Here is a 13,813-nt window from a genome sequence, read left to right on the forward strand (position 1 = left end):
TGGCTTACTGAAAAATATAATGTGTTGGTAATGTAAAAAGACCTACAGGACATGATATTAGCAGGTGGTCTCAAATTAAACTACTAAAGAGGCTCAACACTGTTTAGCTGCCAAAAGCAGTTGGAATTGGGCCTAAACAGTGTGGTAAGTTTTTAGGTGATGGCTATTGTGTCTGTTTGACCTCTTTCAAATGTCTGTACTGTCAATAAAGAGAAAAAAGTTTCCAATTTAAAAAGCTAGAGAATAAAAACTATTTGCCAGTAATGGGAAAAAACTAGAGCACCTGGTGTTCCCATGTGGTCTCCCACCCAAGTACTAACCAGGCCCAACACTGCTTAGCTTCCAAGATCAGATGAGATTGGGCGTATCCAATGTGGTATGGCTGTAGGTGAGATACAGGCACTTTTTTGCCCTCTTCTACTTCTATAACCAGTCAAAAAGTTTAGATATCCAAGAGAGGATATCAGAAAAAGACTCCCGGGTGGGGCACAGCCTTCTGATGAGAATAAATCACTGTTAATACAGACTTTATTTATTAAAACATGGCCCTATTAACGGGTCAAGAGAAGACAAACAGTACAGACAAACAGATAACACTTATAGGTAAAGTACGTGAGAAAGTAGTGAAATATTATTACAGGGTATATCTGTCTGGGGATTCAATCGAGGAAATAATCCAATAAATCACAGTATATGTTTATACACATATGGAATCCTACTTGACAGTGGTGAGCCTCAAAAACCAATCACTATTGAAGATAAAATGTCAGAATAAACTAAATTCAGTTTATGATCATATTCCTGTAGGTGACAGAAGGGTCTGGACGGGGTGAATCTAAGTTACTGGTTGCTGGCAATATAGTATAGCTTTAGAGACACCTGAGTATGGATATGCTAAGGGAGTCGCTGCTGTCTGTGCATGTGACGTAATTCAGTGAATGCGCAGTTGAGCGGACCCCGAGAGCGTCACAGGTGTCAGAATATAGATGAGGGAGTTTCTGCTGTTTCCAGGGGTGACCTGTCCGGCTCTGTTGTACGATGTACAGCGCAGAGTCGGATCCAGGGTCCCCCAAAAATGAGAGAACCCTGAATAAGAATAAAAATAAAAATAAGGTATAGGGTACCCCTTCACCCTATCCCTGGTGTTTGCTGCTATCTTCTGTGTACAGAAAATCTGTAGTGAACAGAAGTTGAGTGATACCACCAGGGTAGTGAAGTGTAGAAGGAAGTAAAGTTTGCACTTCAATGGGTAGTAGCACGGTCATAGGCGAATCTAGGGGGTGGTCCGGGGGTGCACAGGACCACCCATTAGCCCATTTTGTAGCTGAGGGATGGGGCTTTCCAACGAGCCTAGCCCCGTGTCTCTAGCCCTCTGGGAACCGGAGATACGGTCAGGCAAAGCTGGAACGTTTTCCCTATAGGATAACATGGGACCCCCACCCAGTTCAACGGCTGCCAGTTCCCCCTTCGGCATCACTGAAGCTCAAGGTTGATCTCAGTCGAACCCAAATCGCTGGGCCTTCAATCTGATACCAGGCTGGATCCATATGGGTTTATTGGTTCCAGGGATATTGAGGTTAAACCGTTTTTTTTATTTTTTTTATTTCTTAAATGTAATTTCATGACTGTTTATGTTCTTTGAGGGCAGATTTCTCTGGAACCAAACAGCCCAGTTTCACGGGGCAAAATCATTCAAAGCCAACTCAAAAGTTCTTCAATATGATACTGGTCTCATGTAAATGGGTCAGTTGGTTCCAAAGATATAGCTGGTTTGTTAAAGGGGGGTAGGGAGAGGAGAGTGGTTGTCTCTCCCCCTCACACCAGAAAATGCAGGGACTAGGCTGGTGTATAAAGGGTCAGCCTGGGAATGTCCCTGCATGATCCTGGGATCATATTCCCGGGTAAATCCCTGCATTTTCTGTTGTGAAAGGGGTATTATTTCAAAGGGGCATTACGGTGTGCAGCATCATGTGTAAGCGGCATTATGTGTGCAGCATCATGTGTAAGGGTTTGTTATATAGTATGTAATGGGCATCATGATATGTGGCACAATGTGTAATGGGCATTATGGTGTGTGGCCTTATGTGTAATTGGCATTACGGCGTGTGGCTTTATGTGTAATGGGTATTACGGAGTTTGCTAAAATGTGTAACGGGCATTACTGTGTATGGTCTAAAGTGTAATACCACACCCCTTTTTGTGATGCCACGCCTCCTTCCCATGAGACCACGCCCCCTTTTTGGCGCGCGGCTACGCCGCGCAAAGGTCCCCCTGCTGTTGTTTCTGGATCTGGGACCACCCATTACCATAATTCTAGATTCGCCTATGAGCACGGTTGCTTGTGCAAGATGAAAAATAAGAGCAGAGATAGTTTTATGAGAGGAGAGAAATCCAGTGACCTTAGATTGATGGTCAGTAATACAATGAAGATTTACAGGTGGCTGCAAATTTTCTCAATTCTCAGCCTATTAATCAATGCCACTTAAAGTTATGTGGGCTGGTGATAAATTTGGCGAGTTATAACTAGATTAGCACAAAATAGCAATCGCAGTAAATATCAATTTTTGGTGGCTAAAATTGCCAATAATGCTAGCACAGGTGCTCACAATAAATATCAATTTTTGGTGAGCTAGGGTTGCCAGTAATGCTAGCACAGGTACTCCAGACAGCTGGTTAGAAATGTATTGGTAACGTCCCTTACATAATGTAATAATAACAATACAAATACTAAATTAGTTGCTAAGTTAGCAAAGGGTGTAGGAAACAGCAGTTTGTAAATTTAATGAGAGAATTCATTCAATGTCATAGATAGTTATATTTATGCGCTGCATACCAATTAACAATCAAGGTGTGAGATACCTGCAAACAGTTGGTTAATAGTCAGTTTGTCATAATTGAGCTATAATTAGTTACACTGCAAAATGTAACAGAAGGCAGGTAAATGCAATGCTGGATTCAGCGCAGAGGATACAAAATGGTTACAATGTTAGTAACAGCGCTGGAATTAGAACATATAGAGGGGTGATTATTACAACCCTTCCTAATATGATGTCCTGCAGTATTATGTAGGTAATAATTTAGCGAACACCAGTGATTGAAGCAAGTGCAGATTCTACCATATGAGAACACGTTGGAATTGAATATACCTAATTCTTGCAGTCAGGTGATAATGCACTGTAATGTATGGCCCGAGTTCTGCACACAATCAAAATTAATACAAGTGATCACAGTCTTGCTTGATATAATATCTAGTAGATTTTTAGCTATACTGGTGTGAATACTCAAATGGCAAATAATAAGGACAAATATGTTTAGCCTATAACAATTTCTGCGCTATCTATGGTATCCTCTGCAGAATTATGAGTTATTCAATAATAATCCAGTTCTGGGTACATGTAATGAGGGTACATATCTAAGTCCAAAATTGATGCTCTTTTAAATGTCACCAAGGCTGACACATTGCGATAGACTAAACCTATTGTGCGCTATGAGATGACAATCAGATTCGCAGTTATATGTAAATTTATTCTATTATTCACTAATTGCCACTAGGGCTGACACACTCACGGACTTGGACCCCGTTGGTCTTGTATCAGGCGGTCCTGACGATCTGGTGGATGCGTACACACACTGTGTCGGGGCGCTGTAGTAAGGAGGACGTAGGTATTTGATAGGGGAGACGTTAACTCCTATATCTCGCAGACGTCAAACTCTCAATATTGTATATTCGGCAAAAGCCGGTAATTTGTACTCAAAGAGCGCCGGGGTCCGGGTGCATAAGGGTATGTGCACCGATGTTTAGCTGTCAGTGAGAGCCGGCAAGCGGTAGTCTGATGGTTGTAGCTGCGTTACGCGAATGCGTCGCGGGTGGACCGGCAGTGTGTCCGGAGGTAAGTTGTCAGTATTGTGTCAGTCCAGGGGCGAATAAGGTCTCTATGTTGAGCCGTAAGAGCCGACAATGCAACTGTCGGTTTGTTGCAGTATCCGGAGTCTGTCCATGTATGCTCCGTTAATCTCTCGCAATCTGTCAGCTACAGGAGGGCTGTCTGGCGGGTAGATGAGGCTGTGGGGGGTCCCGCTTGTGCACAGCGGGAACCACACGACACGAGACGTACGTTTCACCGTAAAGGCTTTCTCAATCGGGTGTCAGATGTGTCTAACCGCTCATTATTTAAATGGTCTGGGGCCAATCCCCAGTGGGAGCAGGTTAGCAATGGGAGGGGTTTGGGTGAAGAAAGGGAAACCCCATTCACCCCGTCCAGACCCTTCTGTCACCTACAGGAATATGATCATAAACTGAATTTAGTTTATTCTGACATTTTATCTTCAATAGTGATTGGTTTTTGAGGCTCACCACTGTCAAGTAGGATTCCATATGTGTATAAACATATACTGTGATTTATTGGATTATTTCCTCGATTGAATCCCCAGACAGATATACCCTGTAATAATATTTCACTACTTTCTCACGTACTTTACCTATAAGTGTTATCTGTTTGTCTGTACTGTTTGTCTTCTCTTGACCCGTTAATAGGGCCATGTTTTAATAAATAAAGTTTGTATTAACAGTGATTTATTCTCATCAGAAGGCTGTGCCCCACCCGGGAGTCTTTTTCTGATATCCTCTCTTGGATATCTAAACTTTTTGACTACTATTACCCTACTCCCTGGGAGCACCTCCACAAGTTTATCATAGAAATTATACTTTATTACTTTGATTGGAGAATGCCTTCTTACGCGTTGTCATTATAGCCCAGTGCCCTCGGCCTCTCCCCTCCCCCTCTTCCCCTCTCTCTTGCAACTTCTATAACCAGGTAAGCTAATAAAAAAGTTTCCTAACTATATCGGCTTACTGAAAAAAATCATGTGTTGGTAATGTAAAAAGACCTACAGGACATGATATTAGCAGGTGGTCTCAAATTAAACTACTAAAGAGGCTCAACACTGTTTAGCTCCCAAAAGCAGTTGGAATTGGGCCTTAGCAGTGTGGTAAGTTTTTAGGTGATGGCTATTGTGTCTGTTTGACCTCTTCCAAATGTCTGTACTGTCAATAAAGAGAAAAAAGTTTCCAATTTAAAAAGCTAGAGAATAAAAACAATTTGCCAGTAATGGGAAAAACCTACAGCACCTGGTGTTCCCATGTGGTCTCCCACCCAAGTACTAACCAGGCCCAACACTGCTTAGCTTCCAAGATCAGACGAGATTGGGCGTATCCAATGTGGTATGGCTGTAGGTGAGATGCAGGCACTTTTTTGCCCTCTTCTACTTCTATAACCAGGTAAGCTAATAAAAAAGTTTCCTAACTATATTGGCTTACTGAAAAAAATCATGTGTTGGTGATGTAAAAAGACCTACAGGACATGATATTAGCAGGTGGTCTCAAATTAAACTACTAAAGAGGCTCAACACTGTTTAGCTCCCAAAAGCAGTTGGAATTGGGCCTAAACAGTGTGGTAAGTTTTTAGGTGATGGCTATTGTGTCTGTTTGACCTGTCCCAAATGTCTGTATTGGCAATAAAAATAAAAAGTTTCCAATTTAAATAGCAGGAGAATAAAAACAATTTGCCATTAATGGGAAAAAACCTACAGCACCTGGTGTTCCCATGTGGTCTCCCACCCAAGTACTAACCAGGCCCAACACTGCTTAGCTTCCAAGATCAGACGAGATTGGGTGTATCCAATGTGGTATGGCTGTAGGTGAGATACAGGCACTTTTTTGCCCTCTTCTACTTCTATAACCAGGTAAGCTAATAAAAAAGTTTCCTAACTATATTGGCTTACTGAAAAAAATAATGTGTTGGTAATGTAAAAAGACCTACAGGACATGATATTAGCAGGTGGTCTCAAATTAAACTACTAAAGAGGCTCAACACTGTTTAGCTGCCAAAAGCAGTTGGAATTGGGCCTAAACAGTGTGGTAAGTTTTTAGGTGATGGCTATTGTGTCTGTTTGACCTCTTCCAAATGTCTGTACTGTCAATAAAGAGAAAAAAGTTTCCAATTTAAAAAGCTAGAGAATAAAAACAATTTGCCAGTAATGGGAAAAACCTACAGCACCTGGTGTTCCCATGTGGTCTCCCACCCAAGTACTAACCAGGCCCAACACTGCTTAGCTTCCAAGATCAGACGAGATTGGGCGTATCCAATGTGGTATGGCTGTAGGTGAGATACAGGCACTTTTTTGGCCTCTTCTACTTCTATAACCAGGTAAGCTAATAAAAAAGTTTCCTAACTATATTGGCTTACTGAAAAAAATCATGTGTTGGTAATGTAAAAAGACCTACAGGACATGATATTAGCAGGTGGTCTCAAATTAAACTACTAAAGAGGCTCAACACTGTTTAGCTCCCAAAAGCAGTTGGAATTGGGCCTAAACAGTGTGGTAAGTTTTTAGGTGATGCCTATTGTGTCTGTTTGACCTGTCCCAAATGTCTGTATTGGCAATAAAAATAAAAAGTTTCCAATTTAATTAGCAAGAGAATAAAAACAATTTGCCATTAATGGAAAAAAACTTACAGCACCTGGTGTTCCCATGTGGTCTCCCACCCAAGTACTAACCAGGCCCAACACTGCTTAGCTTCCAAGATCAGACGAGATTGGGCGTATCCAATGTGGTATGGCTGTAGGTGAGATACAGGCACTTTTTTGCCCTCTTCTACTTCTATAACCAGGTAAGCTAATAAAAAAGTTTCCTAACTATATTGGCTTACTGAAAAAAATCATGTGTTGGTAATGTAAAAAGACCTACAGGACATGATATTAGCAGGTGGTCTCAAATTAAACTACTAAAGAGGCTCAACACTGTTTAGCTGCCAAAAAAAGTTGGAATTGGGCCTAAACAGTGTGGTAAGTTTTTAGGTGATGGCTATTGTGTCTGTTTGACCTCTTCCAAATGTCTGTACTGTCAATAAAGAGAAAAAAGTTTCCAATTTAAAAGGCTAGAGAATAAAAACAATTTGCCAGTAATGGGAAAAACCTACAGCACCTGGTGTTCCCATGTGGTCTCCCACCCAAGTACTAACCAGTCCCAACACTGCTTAGCTTCCAAGATCAGACGAGATTGGGCGTATCCAATGTGGTATGGCTGTATGTGAGATGCAGGCACTTTTTTGCCCTCTTCTACTTCTATAACCAGGTAAGCTAATAAAAAAGTTTCCTAACTATATTGGCTTACTGAAAAAAATCATGTGTTGGTGATGTAAAAAGACCTACAGGACATGATATTAGCAGGTGGTCTCAAATTAAACTACTAAAGAGGCTCAACACTGTTTAGCTCCCAAAAGCAGTTGGAATTGGGCCTAAACAGTGTGGTAAGTTTTTAGGTGATGGCTATTGTGTCTGTTTGACCTGTCCCAAATGTCTGCATTGGCAATAAAAATAAAAAGTTTCCAATTTAAATAGCAAGAGAATAAAAACAATTTGCCATTAATGGGAAAAAACCTACAGCACCTGGTGTTCCCATGTGGTCTCCCACCCAAGTACTAACCAGGCCCAACACTGCTTAGCTTCCAAGATCAGACGAGATTGGGTGTATCCAATGTGGTATGGCTGTAGGTGAGATGCAGGCACTTTTTTGCCCTCTTCTACTTCTATAACCAGGTAAGCTAATAAAAAAGTTTCCTAACTATATTGGCTTACTGAAAAAAATCATGTGTTGGTAATGTAAAAAGACCTACAGGACATGATATTAGCAGGTGGTCTCAAATTAAACTACTAAAGAGGCTCAACACTGTTTAGCTGCCAAAAGCAGTTGGAATTGGGCCTAAACAGTGTGGTAAGTTTTTAGGTGATGGCTATTGTGTCTGTTTGACCTCTTCCAAATGTCTGTACTGTCAATAAAGAGAAAAAAGTTTCCAATTTAAAAAGCTAGAGAATAAAAACAATTTGCCAGTAATGGGAAAAACCTACAGCACCTGGTGTTCCCATGTGGTCTCCCACCCAAGTACTAACCAGGCCCAACACTGCTTAGCTTCCAAGATCAGACGAGATAGGGCGTATCCAATGTGGTATGGCTGTAGGTGAGATGCAGGCACTTTTTTGCCCTCTTCTACATCTATAACCAGGTAAGCTAATAAAAAAGTTTCCTAACTATATTGGCTTACTGAAAAAAATAATGTGTTGGTAATGTAAAAAGACCTACAGGACATGATATTAGCAGGTGGTCTCAAATTAAACTACTAAAGAGGCTCAACACTGTTTAGCTGCCAAAAAAAGTTGGAATTGGGCCTAAACAGTGTGGTAAGTTTTTAGGTGATGGCTATTGTGTCTGTTTGACCTCTTCCAAATGTCTGTACTGTCAATAAAGAGAAAAAAGTTTCCAATTTAAAAAGCTAGAGAATAAAAACAATTTGCCAGTAATGGGAAAAACCTACAGCACCTGGTGTTCCCATGTGGTCTCCCACCCAAGTACTAACCAGGCCCAACACTGCTTAGCTTCCAAGATCAGACGAGATTGGGCGTATCCAATGTGGTATGGCTGTAGGTGAGATACAGGCACTTTTTTGGCCTCTTCTACTTCTATAACCAGGTAAGCTAATAAAAAAGTTTCCTAACTATATTGGCTTACTGAAAAAAATCATGTGTTGGTAATGTAAAAAGACCTACATGACATGATATTAGCAGGTGGTCTCAAATTAAACTACTAAAGAGGCTCAACACTGTTTAGCTCCGAAAAGCAGTTGGAATTGGGCCTAAACAGTGTGGTAAGTTTTTAGGTGATGGCTATTGTGTCTGTTTGACCTGTCCCAAAAGTCTGTATTGGCAATAAAAAGAAAAAGTTTCCAATTTAAATAGCAAGAGAATAAAAACAATTTGCCATTAATGGGAAAAAACCTACAGCACCTGGTGTTCCCATGTGGTCTCCCACCCAAGTACTAACCAGGCCCAACACTGCTTAGCTTCCAAGATCAGACGAGATTGGGCGTATCCAATGCGGTATGGCTGTAGGTGAGATACCAGCACTTTTTTGCCCTCTTCTACTTCTATAACCAGGAAAGCTAATAATAAAGTTTCCTAACTGTATTGCCTTACTGAAAAAAATCATGTGTTGGTAATGTAAAAAGACCTACAGGACATGATATTAGCAGGTGGTCTCAAATTAAACTACTAAAGAGGCTCAACACTGTTTAGCTGCCAAAAGCAGTTGGAATTGGGCCTAAACAGTGTGGTAAGTTTTTAGGTGATGGCTATTGTGTCTGTTTGACCTCTTCCAAATGTCTGTACTGTCAATAAAGAGAAAAAAATTTCCAATTTAAAAAGCTAAAGAATAAAAACAATTTGCCAGTAATGGGAAAAACCTACAGCACCTGGTGTTCCCATGTGGTCTCCCACCCAAGTACTAACCAGGCCCAACACTGCTTAGCTTCCAAGATCAGACGAGATTGGGCGTATCCAATGTGGTATGGCTGTAGGTGAGATGCAGGCACTTTTTTGCCCTCTTCTACTTCTATAACCAGGTAAGCTAATAAAAAAGTTTCCTAACTATATTGGCTTACTGAAAAATATAATGTGTTGGTAATGTAAAAAGACCTACAGGACATGATATTAGCAGGTGGTCTCAAATTAAACTACTAAAGAGGCTCAACAATGTTTAGCTGCCAAAAGCAGTTGGAATTGGGCCTAAACAGTGTGGTAAGTTTTTAGGTGATGGCTATTGTGTCTGTTTGACCTCTTCCAAATGTCTGTACTGTCAATAAAGAGAAAAAAGTTTCCAATTTAAAAAGCTAGAGAATAAAAACAATTTTCCAGTAATGGGAAAAAACTAGAGCACCTGGTGTTCCCATGTGGTCTCCCACCCAAGTACTAACCAGGCCCAACACTGCTTAGCTTCCAAGATCAGATGAGATTGGGCGTATCCAATGTGGTATGGCTGTAGGTGAGATACAGGCACTTTTTTGCCCTCTTCTACTTCTATAACCAGGTAAGCTAATAAAAAAGTTTCCTAACTATATCGGCTTACTGAAAAAAATCATGTGTTGGTAATGTAAAAAGACCTACAGGACATGATATTAGCAGGTGGTCTCAAATTAAACTACTAAAGAGGCTCAACACTGTTTAGCTCCCAAAAGCAGTTGGAATTGGGCCTTAGCAGTGTGGTAAGTTTTTAGGTGATGGCTATTGTGTCTGTTTGACCTCTTCCAAATGTCTGTACTGTCAATAAAGAGAAAAAAGTTTAAAATTTAAAAAGCTAGAGAATAAAAACAATTTGCCAGTAATGGGGAAAAGCTACAGCACCTGGTGTTCCCATGTGGTCTCCCACCCAAGTACTAACCAGGCCCAACACTGCTTAGCTTCCAAGATCAGACGAGATTGGGCGTATCCAATGTGGTATGGCTGTAGGTGAGATGCAGGCACTTTTTTGCCCTCTTCTACTTCTATAACCAGGTAAGCTAATAAAAAAGTTTCGGTACTCTTTACCTAGAACGGCGCCCATCGCGGTGATCGCGACATCGCGGGCAGTACATAAACGGCCGCGACGCGATGCCCGCGATCACCGCGATTTTCCCATAGGGAACAATGTTAAAAAGCCTGATTGACCGCGATTTTGCATTCAATGCCTCAATGCCCGCGATTTTCACATAGGAATCAATGTTAAATGGGCTACAGAGCCCAAATAGGCAGAATTAACCCTTAAATGTCCCCCCAATTTTTGTACGCCACCCCACGATCCACGCCAACCCGAAGCGTGGCGAGCGCAGCGTGCCCGCGAGGGGCGGCGGTACGCGTCCTCCGACCTTTTCATGCCCTACTATCCACGTCGGCGTGGAGTTGAGAATAGAATAGTGTGGCGAGCGTAGCGAGCCACCGAGCCCGAAGCGTGGCGAGCGCAGCAAACCCCGCGAGGGGACGCGGATACCTTCACAGGTAAATGCGTCCCCTCGCGGGCTTCACAGGTGTCCGCTTTTCGCCACGGATACCTGTGAAGCCCGCGAGGGGACGCGTATAACTGTGAAGGTATCCGCGTCCCCTCGCGGGGCTCGCTGCGCTCGCCACGCTTCGGGCTCGGTGGCTCGCTGCGCTCGCCACTCTATTCTATTCTCAACTCCACGCCGACGTGGATAGTAGGGCATGAAAGGGTCGGAGGACGCGTACCGCCGCCCCTCGCGGGCTCGCTGCGCTCGCCACGCTTCGGGTTGGCGTGGATCGTGGGGTGGCGTACAAAAATTGGGGTGACATTTAAGGGTTAATTGTGCCTATTTGGGCTCTGTAGCCCATTTAACATTGATTCCTATGTGAAAATCGCGGGCATTGAGGCATTTTAAAGTAAAATCGCGGTCAATCAGGCTTTTTAACATTGTTCCCTATGGGAAAATCGCGGTGATCGCGGGTACACGATTTTTATGTACCCGCGATTTACCCGCGATGCCCGCGATGACCGCGATTTTTTACCCCCGACGCCCGCGATTCTAATCGCGGGCGCCGTTCTAGGTAAAGAGTACCAAAGTTTCCTAACTATATTGGCTTACTGAAAAAAATAATGTGTTGGTAATGTAAAAAGACCTACAGGACATGATATTAGCAGGTGGTCTCAAATTAAACTACTAAAGAGGCTCAACACTGTTTAGCTGCCAAAAGCAGTTGGAATTGGGCCTAAACAGTGTGGTAAGTTTTTAGGTGATGGCTATTGTGTCTGTTTGACCTCTTCCAAATGTCTGTACTGTCAATAAAGAGAAAAAAGTTTCCAATTTAAAAAGCTAGAGAATAAAAACAATTTGCCAGTAATGGGAAAAACCTACAGCACCTGGTGTTCCCATGTGGTCTCCCACCCAAGTACTAACCAGGCCCAACACTGCTTAGCTTCCAAGATCAGACGAGATTGGGCGTATCCAATGTGGTATGGCTGTAGGTGAGATGCAGGCACTTTTTTGCCCTCTTCTACATCTATAACCAGGTAAGCTAATAAAAAAGTTTCCTAACTATATTGGCTTACTGAAAAAAATAATGTGTTGGTAATGTAAAAAGACCTACAGGACATGATATTAGCAGGTGGTCTCAAATTAAACTACTAAAGAGGCTCAACACTGTTTAGCTGCCAAAAAAAGTTGGAATTGGGCCTAAACAGTGTGGTAAGTTTTTAGGTGATGGCTATTGTGTCTGTTTGACCTCTTCCAAATGTCTGTACTGTCAATAAAGAGAAAAAAGTTTCCAATTTAAAAAGCTAGAGAATAAAAACAATTTGCCAGTAATGGGAAAAACCTACAGCACCTGGTGTTCCCATGTGGTCTCCCACCCAAGTACTAACCAGGCCCAACACTGCTTAGCTTCCAAGATCAGACGAGATTGGGCGTATCCAATGTGGTATGGCTGTAGGTGAGATACAGGCACTTTTTTGGCCTCTTCTACTTCTATAACCAGGTAAGCTAATAAAAAAGTTTCCTAACTATATTGGCTTACTGAAAAAAATCATGTGTTGGTAATGTAAAAAGACCTACATGACATGATATTAGCAGGTGGTCTCAAATTAAACTACTAAAGAGGCTCAACACTGTTTAGCTCCGAAAAGCAGTTGGAATTGGGCCTAAACAGTGTGGTAAGTTTTTAGGTGATGGCTATTGTGTCTGTTTGACCTGTCCCAAAAGTCTGTATTGGCAATAAAAAGAAAAAGTTTCCAATTTAAATAGCAAGAGAATAAAAACAATTTGCCATTAATGGGAAAAAACCTACAGCACCTGGTGTTCCCATGTGGTCTCCCACCCAAGTACTAACCAGGCCCAACACTGCTTAGCTTCCAAGATCAGACGAGATTGGGCGTATCCAATGCGGTATGGCTGTAGGTGAGATACCAGCACTTTTTTGCCCTCTTCTACTTCTATAACCAGGAAAGCTAATAATAAAGTTTCCTAACTGTATTGCCTTACTGAAAAAAATCATGTGTTGGTAATGTAAAAAGACCTACAGGACATGATATTAGCAGGTGGTCTCAAATTAAACTACTAAAGAGGCTCAACACTGTTTAGCTGCCAAAAGCAGTTGGAATTGGGCCTAAACAGTGTGGTAAGTTTTTAGGTGATGGCTATTGTGTCTGTTTGACCTCTTCCAAATGTCTGTACTGTCAATAAAGAGAAAAAAATTTCCAATTTAAAAAGCTAAAGAATAAAAACAATTTGCCAGTAATGGGAAAAACCTACAGCACCTGGTGTTCCCATGTGGTCTCCCACCCAAGTACTAACCAGGCCCAACACTGCTTAGCTTCCAAGATCAGACGAGATTGGGCGTATCCAATGTGGTATGGCTGTAGGTGAGATGCAGGCACTTTTTTGCCCTCTTCTACTTCTATAACCAGGTAAGCTAATAAAAAAGTTTCCTAACTATATTGGCTTACTGAAAAATATAATGTGTTGGTAATGTAAAAAGACCTACAGGACATGATATTAGCAGGTGGTCTCAAATTAAACTACTAAAGAGGCTCAACAATGTTTAGCTGCCAAAAGCAGTTGGAATTGGGCCTAAACAGTGTGGTAAGTTTTTAGGTGATGGCTATTGTGTCTGTTTGACCTCTTCCAAATGTCTGTACTGTCAATAAAGAGAAAAAAGTTTCCAATTTAAAAAGCTAGAGAATAAAAACAATTTTCCAGTAATGGGAAAAAACTAGAGCACCTGGTGTTCCCATGTGGTCTCCCACCCAAGTACTAACCAGGCCCAACACTGCTTAGCTTCCAAGATCAGATGAGATTGGGCGTATCCAATGTGGTATGGCTGTAGGTGAGATACAGGCACTTTTTTGCCCTCTTCTACTTCTATAACCAGGTAAGCTAATAAAAAAGTTTCCTAACTATATCGGCTTACTGAAAAAAATCATGTGTTGGTAATGTAAA

General features: G+C 41.8%; 18 non-coding genes across 18 annotated transcripts; all 18 read right to left on the reverse strand.

Moving 5' to 3' along the window:
• Positions 1-271: 271 nt before the first annotated feature.
• Positions 272-390, reverse strand: LOC146039065 (5S ribosomal RNA). The gene has a single exon (XR_014462604.1). It is a non-coding gene; the product is annotated as a 5S ribosomal RNA (ribosomal RNA).
• Positions 391-5,116: 4,726 nt separating this feature from the next.
• Positions 5,117-5,235, reverse strand: LOC146037454 (5S ribosomal RNA). The gene has a single exon (XR_014461128.1). It is a non-coding gene; the product is annotated as a 5S ribosomal RNA (ribosomal RNA).
• A 345-nt stretch (positions 5,236-5,580) lies between these two features.
• LOC146038123 (5S ribosomal RNA) lies at positions 5,581-5,699 on the reverse strand. The gene has a single exon (XR_014461740.1). It is a non-coding gene; the product is annotated as a 5S ribosomal RNA (ribosomal RNA).
• A 345-nt stretch (positions 5,700-6,044) lies between these two features.
• LOC146037456 (5S ribosomal RNA) lies at positions 6,045-6,163 on the reverse strand. The gene has a single exon (XR_014461130.1). It is a non-coding gene; the product is annotated as a 5S ribosomal RNA (ribosomal RNA).
• A 345-nt stretch (positions 6,164-6,508) lies between these two features.
• LOC146038266 (5S ribosomal RNA) lies at positions 6,509-6,627 on the reverse strand. The gene has a single exon (XR_014461871.1). It is a non-coding gene; the product is annotated as a 5S ribosomal RNA (ribosomal RNA).
• Positions 6,628-6,972: 345 nt separating this feature from the next.
• Positions 6,973-7,091, reverse strand: LOC146039338 (5S ribosomal RNA). The gene has a single exon (XR_014462851.1). It is a non-coding gene; the product is annotated as a 5S ribosomal RNA (ribosomal RNA).
• A 345-nt stretch (positions 7,092-7,436) lies between these two features.
• On the reverse strand, positions 7,437-7,555 carry LOC146038245 (5S ribosomal RNA). Its single transcript, XR_014461852.1, has one exon. It is a non-coding gene; the product is annotated as a 5S ribosomal RNA (ribosomal RNA).
• A 345-nt stretch (positions 7,556-7,900) lies between these two features.
• LOC146038269 (5S ribosomal RNA) lies at positions 7,901-8,019 on the reverse strand. Its single transcript, XR_014461874.1, has one exon. It is a non-coding gene; the product is annotated as a 5S ribosomal RNA (ribosomal RNA).
• A 345-nt stretch (positions 8,020-8,364) lies between these two features.
• Positions 8,365-8,483, reverse strand: LOC146037457 (5S ribosomal RNA). The gene has a single exon (XR_014461131.1). It is a non-coding gene; the product is annotated as a 5S ribosomal RNA (ribosomal RNA).
• A 345-nt stretch (positions 8,484-8,828) lies between these two features.
• LOC146037571 (5S ribosomal RNA) lies at positions 8,829-8,947 on the reverse strand. The gene has a single exon (XR_014461235.1). It is a non-coding gene; the product is annotated as a 5S ribosomal RNA (ribosomal RNA).
• Positions 8,948-9,292: 345 nt separating this feature from the next.
• On the reverse strand, positions 9,293-9,411 carry LOC146037458 (5S ribosomal RNA). Its single transcript, XR_014461132.1, has one exon. It is a non-coding gene; the product is annotated as a 5S ribosomal RNA (ribosomal RNA).
• Positions 9,412-9,756: 345 nt separating this feature from the next.
• On the reverse strand, positions 9,757-9,875 carry LOC146039066 (5S ribosomal RNA). The gene has a single exon (XR_014462605.1). It is a non-coding gene; the product is annotated as a 5S ribosomal RNA (ribosomal RNA).
• A 345-nt stretch (positions 9,876-10,220) lies between these two features.
• LOC146038493 (5S ribosomal RNA) lies at positions 10,221-10,339 on the reverse strand. Its single transcript, XR_014462080.1, has one exon. It is a non-coding gene; the product is annotated as a 5S ribosomal RNA (ribosomal RNA).
• A 1,388-nt stretch (positions 10,340-11,727) lies between these two features.
• LOC146037459 (5S ribosomal RNA) lies at positions 11,728-11,846 on the reverse strand. Its single transcript, XR_014461133.1, has one exon. It is a non-coding gene; the product is annotated as a 5S ribosomal RNA (ribosomal RNA).
• A 345-nt stretch (positions 11,847-12,191) lies between these two features.
• On the reverse strand, positions 12,192-12,310 carry LOC146037461 (5S ribosomal RNA). Its single transcript, XR_014461134.1, has one exon. It is a non-coding gene; the product is annotated as a 5S ribosomal RNA (ribosomal RNA).
• Positions 12,311-12,655: 345 nt separating this feature from the next.
• LOC146037572 (5S ribosomal RNA) lies at positions 12,656-12,774 on the reverse strand. Its single transcript, XR_014461236.1, has one exon. It is a non-coding gene; the product is annotated as a 5S ribosomal RNA (ribosomal RNA).
• Positions 12,775-13,119: 345 nt separating this feature from the next.
• Positions 13,120-13,238, reverse strand: LOC146037462 (5S ribosomal RNA). Its single transcript, XR_014461135.1, has one exon. It is a non-coding gene; the product is annotated as a 5S ribosomal RNA (ribosomal RNA).
• A 345-nt stretch (positions 13,239-13,583) lies between these two features.
• LOC146039067 (5S ribosomal RNA) lies at positions 13,584-13,702 on the reverse strand. Its single transcript, XR_014462606.1, has one exon. It is a non-coding gene; the product is annotated as a 5S ribosomal RNA (ribosomal RNA).
• Between the last annotated feature and the right edge of the window lie 111 nt (positions 13,703-13,813).

Source organism: Crinia signifera, chromosome 9 (assembly GCF_055691185.1).
Source record: "Crinia signifera chromosome 9, ASM5569118v1, whole genome shotgun sequence".
Lineage (NCBI taxonomy): Eukaryota > Metazoa > Chordata > Amphibia > Anura > Myobatrachidae > Crinia > Crinia signifera.